The sequence below is a fragment of the Manis pentadactyla genome, chromosome 9, assembly GCF_030020395.1.
Source record: "Manis pentadactyla isolate mManPen7 chromosome 9, mManPen7.hap1, whole genome shotgun sequence".
NCBI lineage: Eukaryota > Metazoa > Chordata > Mammalia > Pholidota > Manidae > Manis > Manis pentadactyla.
Genome location: NC_080027.1, coordinates 93,398,596 through 93,415,957, shown reverse-complemented (window position 1 = coordinate 93,415,957; position 17,362 = coordinate 93,398,596). Strand labels below are relative to the sequence as shown.

The 17,362-nt window shown below is 45.5% G+C and overlaps 1 long non-coding RNA gene across 1 annotated transcript; it reads right to left on the bottom strand.

The window, feature by feature from the left end:
* Positions 1–1,405: 1,405 nt before the first annotated feature.
* LOC130684935 (uncharacterized) lies at positions 1,406–8,183 on the bottom strand. Its single transcript, XR_008999315.1, has 2 exons — positions 7,775–8,183; positions 1,406–3,520 (listed from the first exon to the last, which is right to left on the bottom strand). It is a non-coding gene; the product is annotated as an uncharacterized LOC130684935 (long non-coding RNA).
* Positions 8,184–17,362: the final 9,179 nt, after the last annotated feature.

Sequence of the window (17,362 nt, the reverse complement as noted above, 5' to 3'; positions counted from 1 at the left end):
ACGTGGCCCATTAGCCTCCAGAGTTGGCAGAAGGGCCACGCGTCTGTGGCAGGTGTTCCCATGGTTCTGTGCTCCTTTCTCCAAAGGTACCCTGACAGCCTCAGGCCCCACAAAACGGGGACCTGCCCCTGCCTGTTCCCTGATGGATTTTCTCCACTGCATTTCTGCCTCCAGATGCAGTCCAGTCAGTCAAGCCTGTCATGTGGGCTTGGTGAGAGCAGGTACCTCCCTCACTCAGGCCGGCTTCCAAGCAGCTCTTGGGTTCACGGAGTAGTGCAAGAAGCTGCAACCCCAACCTAGCTAGGGTAGCTGACTGGTACCTCCACTTTAGAGGCCTTCCAGAATCCACACCTTCTTAGAACAGTGGCTGGGGACTGGGGGACCTGGGGAGCTGTGGGCTGAAGGCTTGTGCCCACAGTGTTCACGTGTTGATCCCGTGCTGAGTGATGATGTCGGGGGCAGGTCCTTTGGGAGGTGTCCTGCCAGGCTGACAGCAGCCCACACCATGTGGGCTGTGCCGAGTGGGAAGAGAGCAGTGCATCTGCTCTCCATGCATGCAAAGCAGTCAGCTGAGCACATAGCGAGGCAGGGGTCTTGCAGCCAAGAGAAGCTGCCTCAGGATGGAACCCACCCTGCCAGCCCTGACATTGGTTCCAGACTGGGAGCTGCAGCAGTGTCTCTGTGTTCACGCCCCCAGCCTGTGTGGTTTGTTAGGCTGCCAAAGTGGACTTAGACAAATATCAAGCAGTTCATGTAGGGAAAGTCCTGGATCTTTACTGGCTGCAAAGATGATTTACCACCATGTGGTTACTTACCCAGTGTACTATGTTGTGAGCAGAGTTCACCTTGGGTCTTGGGCCAGGCATAGAGAGGGACAAGCTTTCACAGGATGTCGTGGTCAGCATGGGCTAGCCTGATTTGGAATACACCTCTCCTACCAGTGCTTCTGCCCCTTGGTGTTTCCTACAGGGGGTGCCTCAGAACTTTGGGCAAGGGGTCCCCGTGGGTCCTTTCATCTCAGGAGCCTGGGGTTGTAGGAGAGAAAGTTGGGGACCGGGAAGGATAGGACAGGAGCACAGACTCACTTTGTGGGGAAGTAACAGTAACTCATGATCTAGGACAAAAATCACCCAGCCCATCTAAGGAGGAGAAACACTTGGAGCAAATGTTTAAAAACATGATAGCGATGGTCTTTGAGAAGTGGGATTGTGGATGATTGTACACCTTTTTTCTATCTTTCTGTAAACTTCTATAATTTCTTTTAGCAACAGAAAATAAATTGCTATCCACAAATGGCCCTGGAGCTTGGGCCGGCCCCCACAATGACTCTTTGCACTTCCTCTGTGGTGCTGTTGGATTCCCCCAGAGGAGGACGCCGCCCCAAATCACTCACGAAAGGCATCTCTTGATGCAACAAGCAAGAGGAATTTATTCAGGAACCAGCTAGCTGGGGTCCAAGTTAGCCCGACGCAGCGGGTCTCAACAAGGACCCCGAGCACTCAAAACCAAGGGTTTATATGGCATTTTCAAAACACTTAACTCTTAGTAATTTTCCACAGCTGCACATTATCTTTGCAAGACATACATCCTGGGGTTAAGCGAGAGCAAGATAAGGCCACTCTTCAATTGTTAGGGAGGTTCTGCACGATAAGCTTGGTAAGTAGGATTAACTGACCAAGGTTAGCTGACTGAAGGCCACAGCTGCCCCCATCCCGGTGTTCATGATTAACTTGTTTTCCAAGGCCTTACCCAGTTCCAGTTTTTTTTCTTTTAAGTCACAACTTCAGAAAACTGCTTCTAGGCCCTTAAGATTGCTACTCTTATGCTAACTTATTCTCATTCTTACATTCCCCTTCTTCTTGTAACTATTTCAATCATGAAATTAGAGGTCATCTGTTTGGTAGTGCAATAGGGGAAAGGCACAATATGAACGGCGCAGTCTTAGCTTTTGAGGGTTGTCTTTGTCCAGCTGACGTGGTTATCTTGGAATAGAGTTTTTGAGAACGGTGCGTGGGTCAGCTAAATGGCGTTGGTGTCTCTGGACGCGCACCTGGTCACTTTAGGGGTCTTCTGGTGATTTTTAAGCTGGAGAGGATTCTCAGTAGGTTGGGCTCTCCACGTGAGATGGTCGTCAGCTGTCTCGGCTGAGACAACGGGTTTCACATGAGATGCGTGGATCTAGGCGGCAATTTTATCAACTTTGACTGCTGTTGGGGTGGTAACACTAAGTAGGGTCTTTTCTACCGTGGCTCAAGGGTCTGCGCTCGGTGTCGCCTTACAAACACAAAGTCTTTAACTTGGAATGGGTGGGCTGCTTCTGAAGTGCCGGGCTCATAGACTGCTTTTAGTTGGGTCTACACTTCTCTTTGGACTGCCTGGAGAGCTTTTAACTTATTATATAAATCGCGGTTGTCAGTCTGGGTAACGGGGAAGGGGTCTTTGAATATTAAAGATAATTTCTTTGATTTCTCTCTGGGACACTGGCGCCTTGGTTCGGGTGCACATCAAAAGATTGCATGCCCAGCCTCTAAGGTGGGCTGAGATATTGTCTATTTGCTAAAGAATCTTGCTTTTTCATAAGGAATATAGTCAAAATATTGTAACAACTTGGTATGGTGATACCTGGTACCTAGAAATATCATGTATATAAATGTTGAGTCGCTGTGTTGTACACCTGAAACTAATGTAATGCAATGCTGTTGTCAACTACCCTTTAATAAAAAAAAAAAAAAAAAAAAAATAGCAGGAAGGGTTGGGAGCGAGATGTGACTCTAAAGGGTAGTGCCAGGGAGTTTTTTCAGGGTGATGGGTTCCTTTGGAACAGTTCTAAATCCTGAATGTGGTGTTGGTCCTATGAAATAATACATGTATTAAAATTTTCATAGAACCATATAGAAAAAAATTATATATATAAATTGGTGAAATCCAAATAAAGCCTGTCACTTAGTTAACTGTAAAAAAAAAAAAGAATCTTGCTTTTTACTATGCCGTCTACAGCTGGGTCTGCATGCTAAGTCAATTGCTCAGCTTGCAAAATTACTTAGTCAGATCTGAAGGAGGAAAAACAGCACACAGGCCCAGGCCCTCCAGTATGCTAAAGCGAATCTCATACACGATTACAAATGACTAGCATAACAAAACATGTGCTACTCCTCTCTATCTGGGGAACATTAACTGATCTCACTGAAGAATGATTCTAGAGTTCCATGTTCAACATAGTTCCAGTAGGGGGGAGTTCCAGCATGTAGTTACATTGCTCTGATTGCCCCACCTCTTCCAGAGGCTCTCACTTTATTCTGTCTAAGCCTATGGTCCCTGTCTCATTCTCTTCTCTACAGGTAGAGACTCTAGCTGCTGCTAGGGAAAAGGGGCGATGACCGCTCTGGCTGCTTCGTGCTGAGAAGGGGGCGCAGTAAAGGGTGCAGCTAGGTCTCTATCACTGGTCAGTTGAGAGGGCCTCAGAAGGCTGGCGCTTCTATTCTGGGTTTCGTTTCTATTACTATTTGCAGTTTTGTGGCTTCTAGGCAAGATAAAACAAATTGTGTTATTAGGTTATGTAGCAACATCTGGAGTTGGATTTTCTATTCTGGAAGGAGGCTGCGTTATTGAAACAATATTTTAAAATCACTTTCATTTTTATTAGAAGTAACCAGGTTAAGAAAATAATTAACAGCTGGCTTGATTATTTGCACAAGTGCAGCAAGAAGAGCAATTGATTACACAGGATCTTTTAAATATGCTTTGCTGGAACTTTTTGCAAGGAACCTCAGATTGAACTTTTAAAGGCCTCTTGAGGCTAGACAGCCAAGCCAGACCTGCCATCAGGCTTTGCCTGCAGTACCTGTAGATTTGGATGAATTCCTCTCTTCTCGAGGTCTCTGCACCTGCCAGGAAGCGACCTTCTTTACTCACCTGGGAAGGCTGCCGGGAACTCTGCAAGCAAGGTACTAGGCTAGTTCTTCCAAGGGGCTTTGTTGGCTCTATAAAGTCAATCTTAGTTCTTTAAAGTTGTTCACATCTGAGTCCATGCACATGTCTCCCAGGTATGACATTTCAGCCAAAGCCCTGGCAGCATAACCAGTGTTCTTAATTAGTCTTCTCACAAGGAAAGCAGATTCTTACTAAACTCGTGCAAATAAACATACCGCCATGGAATACAAAAACAGTCACTAAAAGTTTTTAAACTCTGTAGGGATCAGGTAGAGAGAAGGATGTCTCAATTCTGCTTATAAACACAGCCATCTACTAAACTGTTGTCAGCTTAAGAGAACAAGCTCAAAACACTATCAGCAACATTCGAAACAAAAAGACACAAAACCATTTTCTTTAGTTTATGTAATCTTATGTAACTAATACTTATTCTGCTGAAATCCAGTTCTTTACCAGTCCAGGAACAACAAAACAGTGACTATAAATGACAAAAAACTTACAAATGACAATGGTCAAAGATCCGACGAGAGCTCACTCACTGTAAGACAGTTGACATAAGGAAATTCTGATATTTCTGTAATACAAAACATTCAGTAACAAAGTTTAGCATTATTCTCTTTGACAGTGCTTTCTTGGTAAATATATATATATATATATATATATCAGATAAATAAGCCAAATTAGTCAAATACTTTCTCTAATGAGAAAAAATTCCTCTGACATATTCCAGGGGCCCTCTGGAAAATATCAGAGTTAACTAGAGGTAAAAGCACCTTTTTGCATTTAATTCTTTTAGAACTGTCTATCATTACACATTTATTGTCTATATACCCAGCACAGTAAACGAGATATCTTAAAAAGGTGGGGCAGCAGGGGAGACTGCTGCTGTCAGTTTTTAAAGACAATATATACAAAGTCAAAATAATCTAGGTTACCAAGCATTCTTGAGAGAATGGTAGCAGATGGTAGATTTTTCTGCTTTCATCTTCAGGAGGGGAAAAAAGCTACAATAAGAATTCACATTTAGCTGAAAGAACTGTCTAAACTCAAGGCAGATTATAATATCACCAGGCATACAAAAGACCTGTTAGAGATACATACAAAGAATGAATATGGCTATAGTCAAATTCAACTTAAAAGTTTAAGCAGAATCTCAAATTTAAATGTCTCTTTCTTTCACACAGATATTCAGATTTGACCAGAAATATGCTTTGAGATGAAAGAGATCAGGCATTTTACCTCTTCATTTAGGGATTGAGAAATGATGACCTTTGGCTTTCTAACCAGCTATTTCATTCATGGCGTCAATAGTGGGTTGTGGTGACATGGAAATGTATGCTGGATATTTGGATGGTTTAAAGATTATATACAATCAATAGCTTACAAACAGTGAAAATAATAAGAACATAACTCAGCATAAGTGTCCAAGACCAGATACAAAAAGCAGAGAAAGTGCTTAAGTCTACAGGTCTTCCCTGAAAGCTTCAAGAATGTTTTACTCTTTAATAGTAGATAGAGCTTTTAATAGAATTTGCATAGCAGCTTATAAGATCATTTGCATTAAAAAATATGGAGAGTCCTCCATGTTTTTTAAAACATACAAACATATCTACAGCATATAAATTAAACAAGAAGACCTGGTGGTTCTCAAAAAAATCTATTACAACCTTCCTCAAAAGTGGTCACACGTTTGCCCATCTAAACTTTTACAGTGAAACCTGTTTTTCTGGGAGAAACATAATCTTGTCCAGATTCTACACAATTTAATTTTTAAGAATAAATTTTGGTTTGTTAACTAAGTGCATTTAATCAGCTAAAAAAAAGCTTTGTTACTATTCTGCTTAGGAGGATAAATTAAGAAAACAAATAATCAGTAACAACTTTAATCATTTGTTGGTTAGAGAGATTTTTCTACTTGTAAAAATATAAGGAATAAATAATTCAATTTCTCATGCCATGCAATCGTTTTCAATAACAAAATATTTCAAAGGCAAATAAAGGCTACACAGTTGTTAACAAACTTTAGCTTTTAGTCTTTTTAATATTAAGATTTCATTTAAAAAAATATTCTGGCAACTCACTGAGACTTTAAGCATGAGAAACTGCTTTGATAAAACAATTAGAGAACTCTTTGCAATCTTTCAACATTAAGAGCAGACTAACAGTTAAAAAAAAACAAAAAACAGTTTTCTTTAACTGGAAACAAAATTCTAATTTTGCTGTGCACTTGATATCAAGACTCACTTGCTTTAATTTCACATAGCATGACTATATCTGTAAGAATATAGTAATTTATTCTTCATTTGCCCCATGGTCTCAAGCACATAAACGGGTGAGAATTATGCCTGGGCTTGCCGGGGTTTGTCCCGCCTTATCTCTAAACATCTTCACCTTCCTCTAAAGCAACAGGCTGAGCGGATCCGCTACAACAAAAGGCACCATGCTGCTGCACCACACTGCTCTCTCTTTGTCTCTGTTCTCCGTCCCTCTCTAACAAACAGCTGCACTTTAGAACAAAGCCACTTTCTTTTATCAAAAAAACACATTCTTTAGCATGCAGACGAGTTTCCATTCTTTATACCTTCTCTTATTAAAACATACATCTTTTAGCATAGAGAAATGTTTTCCTTATTTAAGTAGTTTTCATTAGAACTTAAAATCATTTGATACTTTAACTTTCAGTGAACACTGAAAAACAGGCCACCGTAAACTGTTACACTAGCATTCTTCATCTATGAACATATATTATCATTTTTGGAAATGTGCTTTACAACACAATTTCTCATTAGGCACAAAATATGTCTATATAACTTAGCAAACTTTAAAAATTTACCACAAAAATTCTCAAGCTGTTTGCATACATACACACTGTTATACATTAATACAGTATTATTATTAAGATGTTTATTTGCTACACTTGTTTACTTATTTTTAGCAACTATGCCAGATTACTTAGAAAACTTTTACTAAACATTAGACAAAGTCAAGCTTTTCTTCAAGCATTTTCTTGAAATGTTTAACTGGTAACATCAACTTAAATGACTAAGTAAACTTTGGCAGCTGATAACCACAAGGACATGCCCGCCTCAGGCAAACCCAAATTAGCATTAATGCTTAACATTTTCCATCAGATTTTCTGGAAGTTTTAGAATGCCCAATTTTCACAAGCGCTTGTCTTTAAATCAATTTCATTAATACCATCCAGAGGTAGAAAGATATTTTCATTTACACACTTAGACACACAAACATACAGACTGAGACATAATGATAAGGTTCCCTCCGGCAGCCAGCCAACATTAAAGGATGGCCACTTGAGGTGCAGAAAACACGAAATTTTCTCTTCCTGATGTCCGTGCTCAAATTGTGAGCTCTCTCCCTAACGTCTGAGAAAAATGGTCTGTCATGAGAGACAAGGGGGTCGTCTGCGTCTGTCCCATTGTCAGTATAACAATATTTAGACACGTAAAAGACACAAAAAACAAAGACACACACAAATTAGACACACAGCGGCCGCGTTTAGTTCTCCTCAGAGTCTCAAACAGAAACCGAAAGGAATCAGAAGGTTGATACTCTCGGCGCCCAAAAATCAATCCTATCTCATCAGGTTCACTTTGCCGGAAAAACAGACGGGAGGCTACCAGGCGTCCCTGGCCCCCCAACCTCCCCGGGGCGTCCCCCAGGGTTGCAGCCTGCGGTGCTCCTAGTACGTCTACCGACCGCAGTCTCGACCCCTTTACGGGATCGAGACAGCTGCCAGACAACGGGTACCCTTTCAGAATTCTGACCGGTCTCACTGAAAAACAGAAAACAGAATACAGACAACCCAAGGCGCCACTAATCTTACCTCTTCCTCCAAGAGCGACTTCGGGAGTGAAGCGGGGTGAGCGCAGATCCCGGACGAGCCCCCAAATGTTGGATTCCCCCAGAGGAGGACGCCGCCCCAAATCACTCACGAAAGGCGTCTCTTGATGCAACAAGCAAGAGGAATTTATTCAGGAACCAGCTAGCTGGGGTCCAAGTTAGCCCGACGCAGCGGGTCTCAACAAGGACCCCGAGCACTCAAAACCAAGGGTTTATATGGCATTTTCAAAACACTTAACTCTTAGTAATTTTCCACAGCTGCACATTATCTTTGCAAGACATACATCCTGGGGTTAAGCGAGAGCAAGATAAGGCCACTCTTCAATTGTTAGGGAGGTTCTGCACGATAAGCTTGGTATGTAGGATTAACTGACCAAGGTTAGCTGACCGAAGGCCACAGCTGCTCCCATCCCAGTGTTCATGATTAACTTGTTTTCCAAGGCCTTACCCAGTTCCAGTTTTTTTTCTTTTAAGTCACAACTTCAGAAAACTGCTTCTAGGCCCTTAAGATGGCTACTCTTATGCTAACTTATTCTCATTCTTACAGTGCAAACTCAGGCCTCTACTTCAGGGGGGGCTGAAGCCCTCTCTCCTTTCATGAGTCAATCATGTGGCCTGTGACTACACTTGGGGCATTACTGTAGCCCTAGCCCTTCAAACTTTCCTTATTGGTCCTTTGTTTCCTGAAAGAAAGGATTTCAGAGGATCAGGCATGCGGCTCTGCCCTCTACGGCAAGTTCCTTCCACCTAGTAGTTGGTCTTTTCATCTGTAAATCCAGGACAGTAGTGAGCCCTGCCCCAGGGCAACTGGGGGAACTGGAGTCCAGGTGTGTGCCGGCAGGCGCCTCCGAACAGCCACTGTCCCTCATCCTTGTGGTGATGACTTGTGAGACCTGCTGCCTGGCAGAGGCTGAGGTCCACAGCCCACAGTAAAGGGGACAGGTGCCACTCGGGGATGCCTGCCCTGGAGCAGCCTCGCTAGAGGGAGGAGGGCAGCTAAAGAAACACAGGCCCATCACCCTGGCTGTTCCAACGATTCAACATTAGGGGGCTAAGAACCCCCTATAAGAGGCTGACCAGGGGTTATGTGTTCCATATACTTCTGATGAAGAAGCTGGCAGGGTGTTGAGGGACTGAGGCAGAGCTGGAAGCAAATGCCAGTGCTCCTCTGATAGGGCAGCCCACGTTACCCTGCACTCTGACCCTGTGGATACCCAGAGGTTGTCCTGGTGCCCAGCATGCTCCCCACCAAAAGCAGCCAGGCCTATTCTCACTTCCTCTCCTGACCTGCAGACTTTAAGACCCACACGTTGGGCACTCTCCAGCCCTAGTCCAACTTCTTCCTCTCAGCAGTTACCATGTTAAGTTGCAGTACATGTGTGTACACATAAAATATGGGTCTGACTTTACTGACTCTGCCCTTCTCCATGTCCCCCAGCAAGGAAAGGCTTGTCGGAGAAGGCCTTTGGTTTACTGAGAGCTGTACAGCCAGCCACTAGTTCTGAACCTGGACCATGGTGGCCAGTCAGTATCTGTTGAACAAATTAATGAAATCTCTCCTCCAGCTTACCTGAGTGCCCTTCAGCTTCTATCCTCAAGTTACAAGAGGATAACGGACTGCGAATTACCGTGTCCATACTGTGCCCTGACACTATTAAAAATCATTAGACTCACCTGAAATGAACTAGGCTTGATTTGAGTCGACCCTCTGAACCTGTTACAGGTCTAAGTGAAAACAAATTTAGTCTTTTAATATTTGAGACCTAAGGGAAATCCAAGAGTCTTTCCCTTTTTTCAGCTTTATTATGCCCAAAGCAGAGGGAAGGTCTCCTGCCACTTCTCTGCCCCGGCTGATCAGTTCTGCCCCTCGAGTTCAAAACCCATGCCACAGTTCTTCTGCAGGTGAAAAAACAAAGACCCTGTTAAGTTCCCCTGGAGCAAATTTGAATTTTACATGTCAACTCACCAAGAGCCAGCTGACTGGACTTGGTAGCAGTGGGAGGGAAAAAACAAGGAGGGGTAGAAAGTAAAGACAAAAGGCATCATTTTGTTTGTTGTTTGTTTTGCCTGAAACAACTCAGAACAGATTTCATCTTGAGAACTAGGTAGGAGCAGGTGTGTCCTGCCAATGGGTTTCAGCCCCCGGCAAGTTCCCTATGGATTCAATGTGACCAAAGAAATTGACAGCAAAATGTTCTTTGGGGTGAAAGGGTTTATTACCTTATTTGTTCTCCTGGTAGTAGGTCGAGCACTAGCCTCTCTACCTCCACACAGAGCACTGGGCCGAGCTTTCTATATAGCACAATAATAGCTTATTGCTTAAAGGTGTGGAAGCGGTAGCCTAGTAACAGGCCAGTTACATCATCAGGTGGTTTAAGTTCAGTGAGGATCCTGGCCACAGGAGCCCCAACTTCCCCACACTCCACCCCTCCAGGATTCTCGCCTTACAAGCTACACACTTTCAATCTTCCACAATGGTCCCTGTGCGAGAAAGCTGGAGCACTGTAACCAGATTCCACAATAGCAACAGAGGATAACAACAACTTAGAGATAATAAAAATTCAGATATAGAAAGATTTTGATACAGGTAACAAAAATTATAATAATTCTGAATCAGAGGAGGTTCCCAATCGACAAAGACTTTAGAGGTGATTAAGACACATGTTTTAATGCCACCAACATAGGCAAATCTTGTACATCAGGTAGGATGCATGCAAGAGAGTGGTCCTGTGATAGGACTGTAACAGGAAGGTGGTCCCTTCCAGGTCTAGTATACCATACTTTTACTCCTCTCCCCATGGGGGTTACTGAAGGGTCTATATATAGTGCTACTGGAGGTGTATGCACTGGCCATGATGATAAAACAAAACTCCCCAGTAAGATGCTCCTACCTTCTGGCCATTCAGGATATACTACTGTGACCTTTGGTGACCACTCTGCCATTATTCCAGGAATACACAGGAGGCCAGCTTCCAGGCCTTGTCCTCAAGGTGCCAGGAGAGCCAGCCATGGTTGGTCCTTGTGTCTAAAGGTCCAAAGCCATGTCCACTCAATGGAGTCTCCGGGATTCAGTGCAGTTGGTGCTGGCAGCAAGACATTATTCTGGTGGCCGAACCTCGGCTTCAGTGATTCTTCCTTGGTTTGTCCTTGCAGTTGTATAGGGGAGGCAGCCATATGTGTTAAAATGTCTACAGGGCTCAGGGCTCCCTTTTGGGGTCTCTCATTCAAACGCCATAGCATGGTCCATAAGCAGACTGATCATCGCTGCAGACTACTGGTATCTGACTTTAGTCCGGATTTTAACAAGCCATTGTGCCTCTCTATCATGTCTGCTATGGTAGAATTGTATGGCACATGAAACTTCCATTTCATTTCCAGCTTTTGCACCCATTCTTGCAGTGTATGTCCAGTAAAATGGGTGCCCTGTTCACTCTCAATTACTGTGGTTGGCCATAGGCAGCAAAGAGATGCTCCAGGCCTCCTTTGGTCACCTGCTGGTCTGCACAACGGGTAGAAAAAGCAACCAGAAGTCCAGTAGCTGTGTCCACACAAGTCATCGCATACCAATATCCTTCTGACACAGGTAGAGGCCCAATATAGTCCACCTGCTACCTGATGAAGGGTATAGGCCCCTTAGCTATTCTCCCATGTTGCTGTGGAACTCAGTGTAAGTCCCTTTTGGAGCACACGACACACTCCTGCTGGGCTCTACTAACTTCCTCGAAGGTCAAAGGCAAGCCCCACAGACAGGCTACAGCCCACACTGTGTTTTGTCCCACGTGCAACAAACGCTGATGTAGCCATTGGGCTACATTAGAGGCAGGCTTTCCTTCTAACCAATGTATCTGATCCAATTTATCTGTTTCATCATTTCCTGGGGATGCCAGTGGCAAATGACCTGTCACATGGTATACTGTAATTATTTTAGTCTGACCACAGGCCCATAAGTCTTGCCACAGTTCTTGCCCCCAAAGGGGTAGGTGACCAACCAGCCAGTTGGCATGCTACCAGGTTGGTATCCACAGGGTCAAGCCCAATAGACAGCCCAGCTGTCAGTGAAGACAACGATAGGGGAGGGCTCCTGGCTGATCACAAGCCACACAGCCTGTAACTCTGCCCATTAGCTGCTCTTCCCCTCACCATCTTCCATCCATATTGTCTCAGTCTTAGGATGGAAAGCTATGGCCCTCCATTTTGGGGGCTGCCCATGGCTGGAGCCATCTGTGTACCATGCATCTTCGGGTATAGGGGCTCTTCCCTCCCGATAGGGACTCTCTGCGACTAATGGTTCAAAAGCAGGTTCTTCCTGCTTTTCACTAGTATATGTCACCAGCCCCAACAAGTGTTGGAGTTCTTCACTCAAGGGGCTATGAGAGAGGGCATTACACTGCTGTAGGCAAGCACCCAACTTGGCTAGTGTGGGTGTTTGTGCCACACCACTCCTTAGCTTTTGGGTCCAGTCTTGTATCCACCCCAAAATGGGATAGGTGGTTATTACCTTTATCGGGGCCATTCCAGTGATGGGTTCTGTAGCCAGCAAGGCATGATACATGGCAGCCAGTTGTTTTTCTATCAAAGTGTATCGTGCCTCTGCCCCTTCCCAGAGCTGTGACCAGAATCCAATGGGTTGGTGAGTTCATTCAAGCCGCTGCCAGAGACCCCAACCATAACCATCTTCAGTGACATGAACGTCCAGCTCACAGGGCCTTGATGGGTCTGTCACACTCAAGGCCTGCATGGCCTTGACTGTCTGTTTTGCTTTCGTAAAGGCAGATGCACATGTCTCATCCCAGTCCCACCTGATGCCCTCTAGTACCAACTGGTATAAGGGCTTCAGGATTTGTGCCAAGTGTGGGATAAATATGCTCCAGTAACCTAGAAAACCCCAAAACTCCTGTAGCAACGCTACAGTTGTAGGGGTAGAAAAGGCCTGGATTTATCTATAACTGCTTCTGGTATAACTTTGATCTTACCCAACCAGACGACCCCCAAGAATCTGACAGACAAACCAGGTCCCTGAACCTTTGTCTGTTCACAGCTCATCCTTTCTCCTGTAAATGTTGCAGCAGTCTAGGTGCTGCACCTTCTAGATCTGAAAGAGAACTGGATGTGAGCTTGACACCATCAATATAATGGTACAGCCGCACTCTTGGCAGTTTCTCCTACGTAGCCAAGTCCTGGGCTACACATCTGTGACAGATGGTGGGGCTGTGGAGGTATCCCTGTGCGAGGATGGTGAAAGTCCATTGCCGTCCTTCCCACGTGAAGGCAAACTGTTCCTGACTTTCCTACTCGTTGTCAATGGAAAAGAAGGCATTAGCAAGATCTACCACATAATATGTTCCTAGTTCATGGCTGAGAGTATCCATCAGGTCTGCAATAGAGGGGACAGCAGCATGCATAGGGGGCATGACTTTATTCAGTTCTCTGTAATCCACAGTCACATACCAGGAGCCATCTGGCTTTTTTACTGGACATACTGGGGAACTGAAAGGACTATGGGTGGGCTTTATAATACCCACCTTTTCCAGCTCCTGGAGTTTCTCCAATGTCTTTATACCCTCCAGGCAGTTTGTATTGTTTGGTATTAGTCACCCGGTGAGGCACAGGCAAAGCTATGGGTGGGTGCCTAGCATGTCCCCTCAGAACTGCCTTCACCACATGTACTCTCAGTCTGAACTCACCTGCAGTGGTCTGCAGCCATAGACCCTGCAGGATATCAATCCCCCAAATATACTCAGGGGTAGGAGATATATATACAGTATACTCTTTTAAGGGTAGATGCCCTATTCCCAAAGGGATTTGGGTTTTTCACTCTGATAGCCTTCCCCCTGTATATATCTATGACAGTGGGGGTCCTGGGGAACCGCTCAGGGTTACCATGAATCAGTGAAAATTCAGCCCCAGTGTTGTCCAGAGCCAGGATACATTGTATGTTCACTGGGGACCAATGGATAGCTATTTCAACATGTGGCCTCTGGTCTCCCCCTGGTCCCTCAGGGCAGATACCTTGACCTTCCCCTCAGTCAAATCGTGTTCCCCAATCACCTTCCTGTGTGGGCTCAGGTGAGGTTGGCTCGCTCTCCAGCACGAAGTCTTGGAAACACACAGGCCAGACTCGTGGCTCTGTCTCTGACCTCTGCCTCTTTGGTCTAAATGGCTGAAACTGCTGCTCTGGTTTCAGCTGTTGTCATAGCTCTAGTAAGATCCTATTGGACTTTCCATCTACTTCTGCCCGTATTAAATCAACCCACATCTGCATCCTCGTAACCTTCATGGGGCCCTGTAAATTATTCTTGTAACAGGTCTTATTTCTTTCCAGATTCTCGTTGCTTCAGCCTCTCCTAAGTCTGCTACTGTACATGTCACCTTACTTATGGGCTGCCCTAAGTGAGGGGAAAGAATGGCCACTAGAGACCCAAAGAGGGATGCAGGAGGCATTTGAAGTACAATATTTCTCATCCCAGTAGTGAAAATCTCTTCATCTCGGCCATAATTCTCTGGACTATAGATGGCATTTCTTATGCCTAGCTCTCATAACACATGTTGCAGTTCAGCATATGTCTGCCATCTAACAGGAGAGGATGGCAGATCACCCAGATTGGACCACACAGCACAAAGTGCAGCCATAAGCCAATCGAGGAGGGAGTGACTCCCTGGAGTCCGATGTGCAGTTTGTAACTGCTGCCTCAAGGCAGGCTGACTATCAGGGAAGACAGCTTTCCCATCTCTGATCCCAACAGCACAAGTCCATCCACCCCTAAGTCCCACACATGCAGGAGCCAAGCTGATATTGATTCCAAGGGCTTCTGCCTAAACCGGGAGCCCAAATCCACCAGCTCAGCCTGGGTATAGGGGCGGACCATAGAGTGCTCCACGACCTGGAGAGGGGGCTGATCCTCTACTTGGGGAACTTTCAGTTGCTGGGTCTTTATTTTCTTTGCAACCACTGGGCGTGCTTTCAATATAGGAGGCGCCAGTGCCTCAGGCATCACCCCTTCATCCTTCTCCAGCTCCTCCATTTCTGGGGCTGATGGTACCTTTCTCTTGTATCAATGCCATTTCCCTCCTCAGGGAATCCACAGAGGTTTGCAGCTCGCGTTCTCATGCCGCCATTTCTTGGGTCTCCTCTGTAGACCTTTTTAATACTGTGAGAAGCAGCCAACCCACAGTCCCCACTGCCTCCCAGGCACTCTGGTTCTCAAAGGATCTGCTTACTCTACCAAGGGCCACCCCTACAGTCTCAGGTGTCACCTCCACTTGCCTCCAGTCCTAGGGTGGGGCCCAGCCCTGTAGAAGGCAAGCCACCTCAGACCACATACCCATTGGGGGATGATCCACTGTCTCCCCTATTCACAGGGCAGCCTGCTGAAGCACCCCTCCAATTGGGGCAGCCTGTCTTTTTGCTTGGTCAACAATGAACTCTGCCGACTTTCCCCAATTGTATTGCCAATGGGTTTCAACCCCGGGCAAGTTTGCTATGGATTCAATGTGACTAAAGAAAATGACAGCAAAATGTTCTTGGGGTGAAAGGGTTTATTACCTTATTTGTTCTCCTGGTGGTAGGTCAAGCACAAGCGTCTCTGCCACCACACAGAGCACTGGGCCGAGCTCTCTATATAGTGCAATAAAAGCTTATTGCCTAAAGGTGTAGAAGTGGTAGCCTAGCAACAGGCCAGTTACATCATCAGGTGGTTTAAGTTCAGTGAGGATTCTGGCCACAGGAACCCCAACTTCCCCATAAGGTGCATGTCTGGCTGGCAGAAATCTCATTACTCAGTGAGTCATGCCTGGAAGGAGGCCCAGGCTTACAGATCTTCTTTTGCTTTCTGCTTAGCTGAAGCTTTACCCATACACATAAAATTACTTCAACAATTTAAAACCTCATCACTTTGACTTCAGCCAACTATTTCAGTCAAAGTTGTTTTTCTCAAAAGTAACTCCCAACGTCTTAAAAATGTTTGTATTGTGAAATATATCATAATACAGAAAAGAGCACCCAATGAATATGTATAATTATGAAGAATCATAACAGAAACAGAACAAGGAAGGTCTTAGTCAAAGGGCACAAGGTCTCAGCCGCATGGGGGCATGAAGCCATGCATAGACCGAGCCCTACAGTGGGCAATACTGGGTCACATGCTCAGACATTTGCTAAGAGGAAGATCTTACAAGTGTTCTTATTCCAAATAAAAAATTAATTACCTAGAAGTGTGGGAGGCAACTTTGGAAGGCGGACGGGTTATGGCATGGATTGTGGTGATCGCTGTGTGGGTAAAATTGTAATATTTCCAGAATATCTCACCTGGCTTTGGTACATCTGCATATAAACAGGTGCTCAGAGGTGGAGAGAAGTATGGCTTTAGTGCATTTACATCTTTTCTCAGGGGTGGAGAAGCTCATCTCCATATCAATGGGTACTGGAGGCAAGGGCTGCAAGGGTGGATAGCTTTCTCCAAACTCATCAAGTTGTGTACATTAAGGCTGTACAGCTTTTTTGTGCCAAGCAGACCTCAACAAAATTATTTTGAGAAGAAGCAGACGTTCCAAAGCAGATGACCAGCCTTTGGCACCCCATCCTGCCAGCTAACTATTATCCTCAATTTTGAGTTAGCCACTCCCTTGCATTTCTTTCTAATTACCTCACCTGTGTGTAGATCTGCATACAACCTACTATTGCTGCACCTTGAAAAGCTGTGCAGTACGCCCTGCCTCTCACTGCCCTGCCTCTGCTGCCAGCGCTGGAGACAGCATGCGGAAGCCGGACTCCAGCTGCCCTAGGGTCGCAGGGCCCCTTTGGCATGTAGCAACATGAGCTACTAGGCTAGAGAAACAAGGTCAAAAAAGATGCTCTCTGGCTGCTGAGGGTGAGGCTGACATGTCAGGGGATAAATCAGGGTTCGCAGGTGCTCTGGAAGTGAGGTGGACCATCTTCAGAAAACGGACAGAACCAGTAAGTAGAGGCAGGAAGATGGCCAGGCCACCTTGGACAGTCTTTATGTTTGAGACTGCATTGCAGGGGTGGGGGTGGTGGCCCCCACAGCCTTCAGTGTGTCCTCAGAGCCACTGCTGTCATATGGGGCACAGCTGTCCCCCCCTTCCTCAATGCCCTCCCCCTCCCCTGTGCAGGACCCCTGGACTCGTCTTCCTTTTCTATGGCTTGCTCCCTCATTCTGGTGGAGCACATCCTCTGACAGTTTCCTGAGAAAGGGTGCAAAGGCTGGAGAAAGAAAGGGCAGCCTGAAGACCCAGGCAGAGTCTGCTAGCCCAAGCCACTGTTCCTGGGCCTCCCGAGGCCACTTCTCACTGGGGGGTTCTGATCTGGACTCCATAGAAACTGTTGAGCTGGACAGAGACTCAGGGAACTGGTGATGCCGCATACAAGGGTTCTTGTATGCGGAGTTCTTCTATGCGGAGTCAAAGAATGAACTTAAGAAACAGTCATGGTAGGAGAGCCAGGGAGAGGCTTTTATTTAGAGATACAGTGAGAGGACAGAGCTCCTGGCTCATGCCAGGAGGGGACAAGAGAGTCCATAGTGGTGCATTGTCTAGGGGATTTATAGGCAGTTGA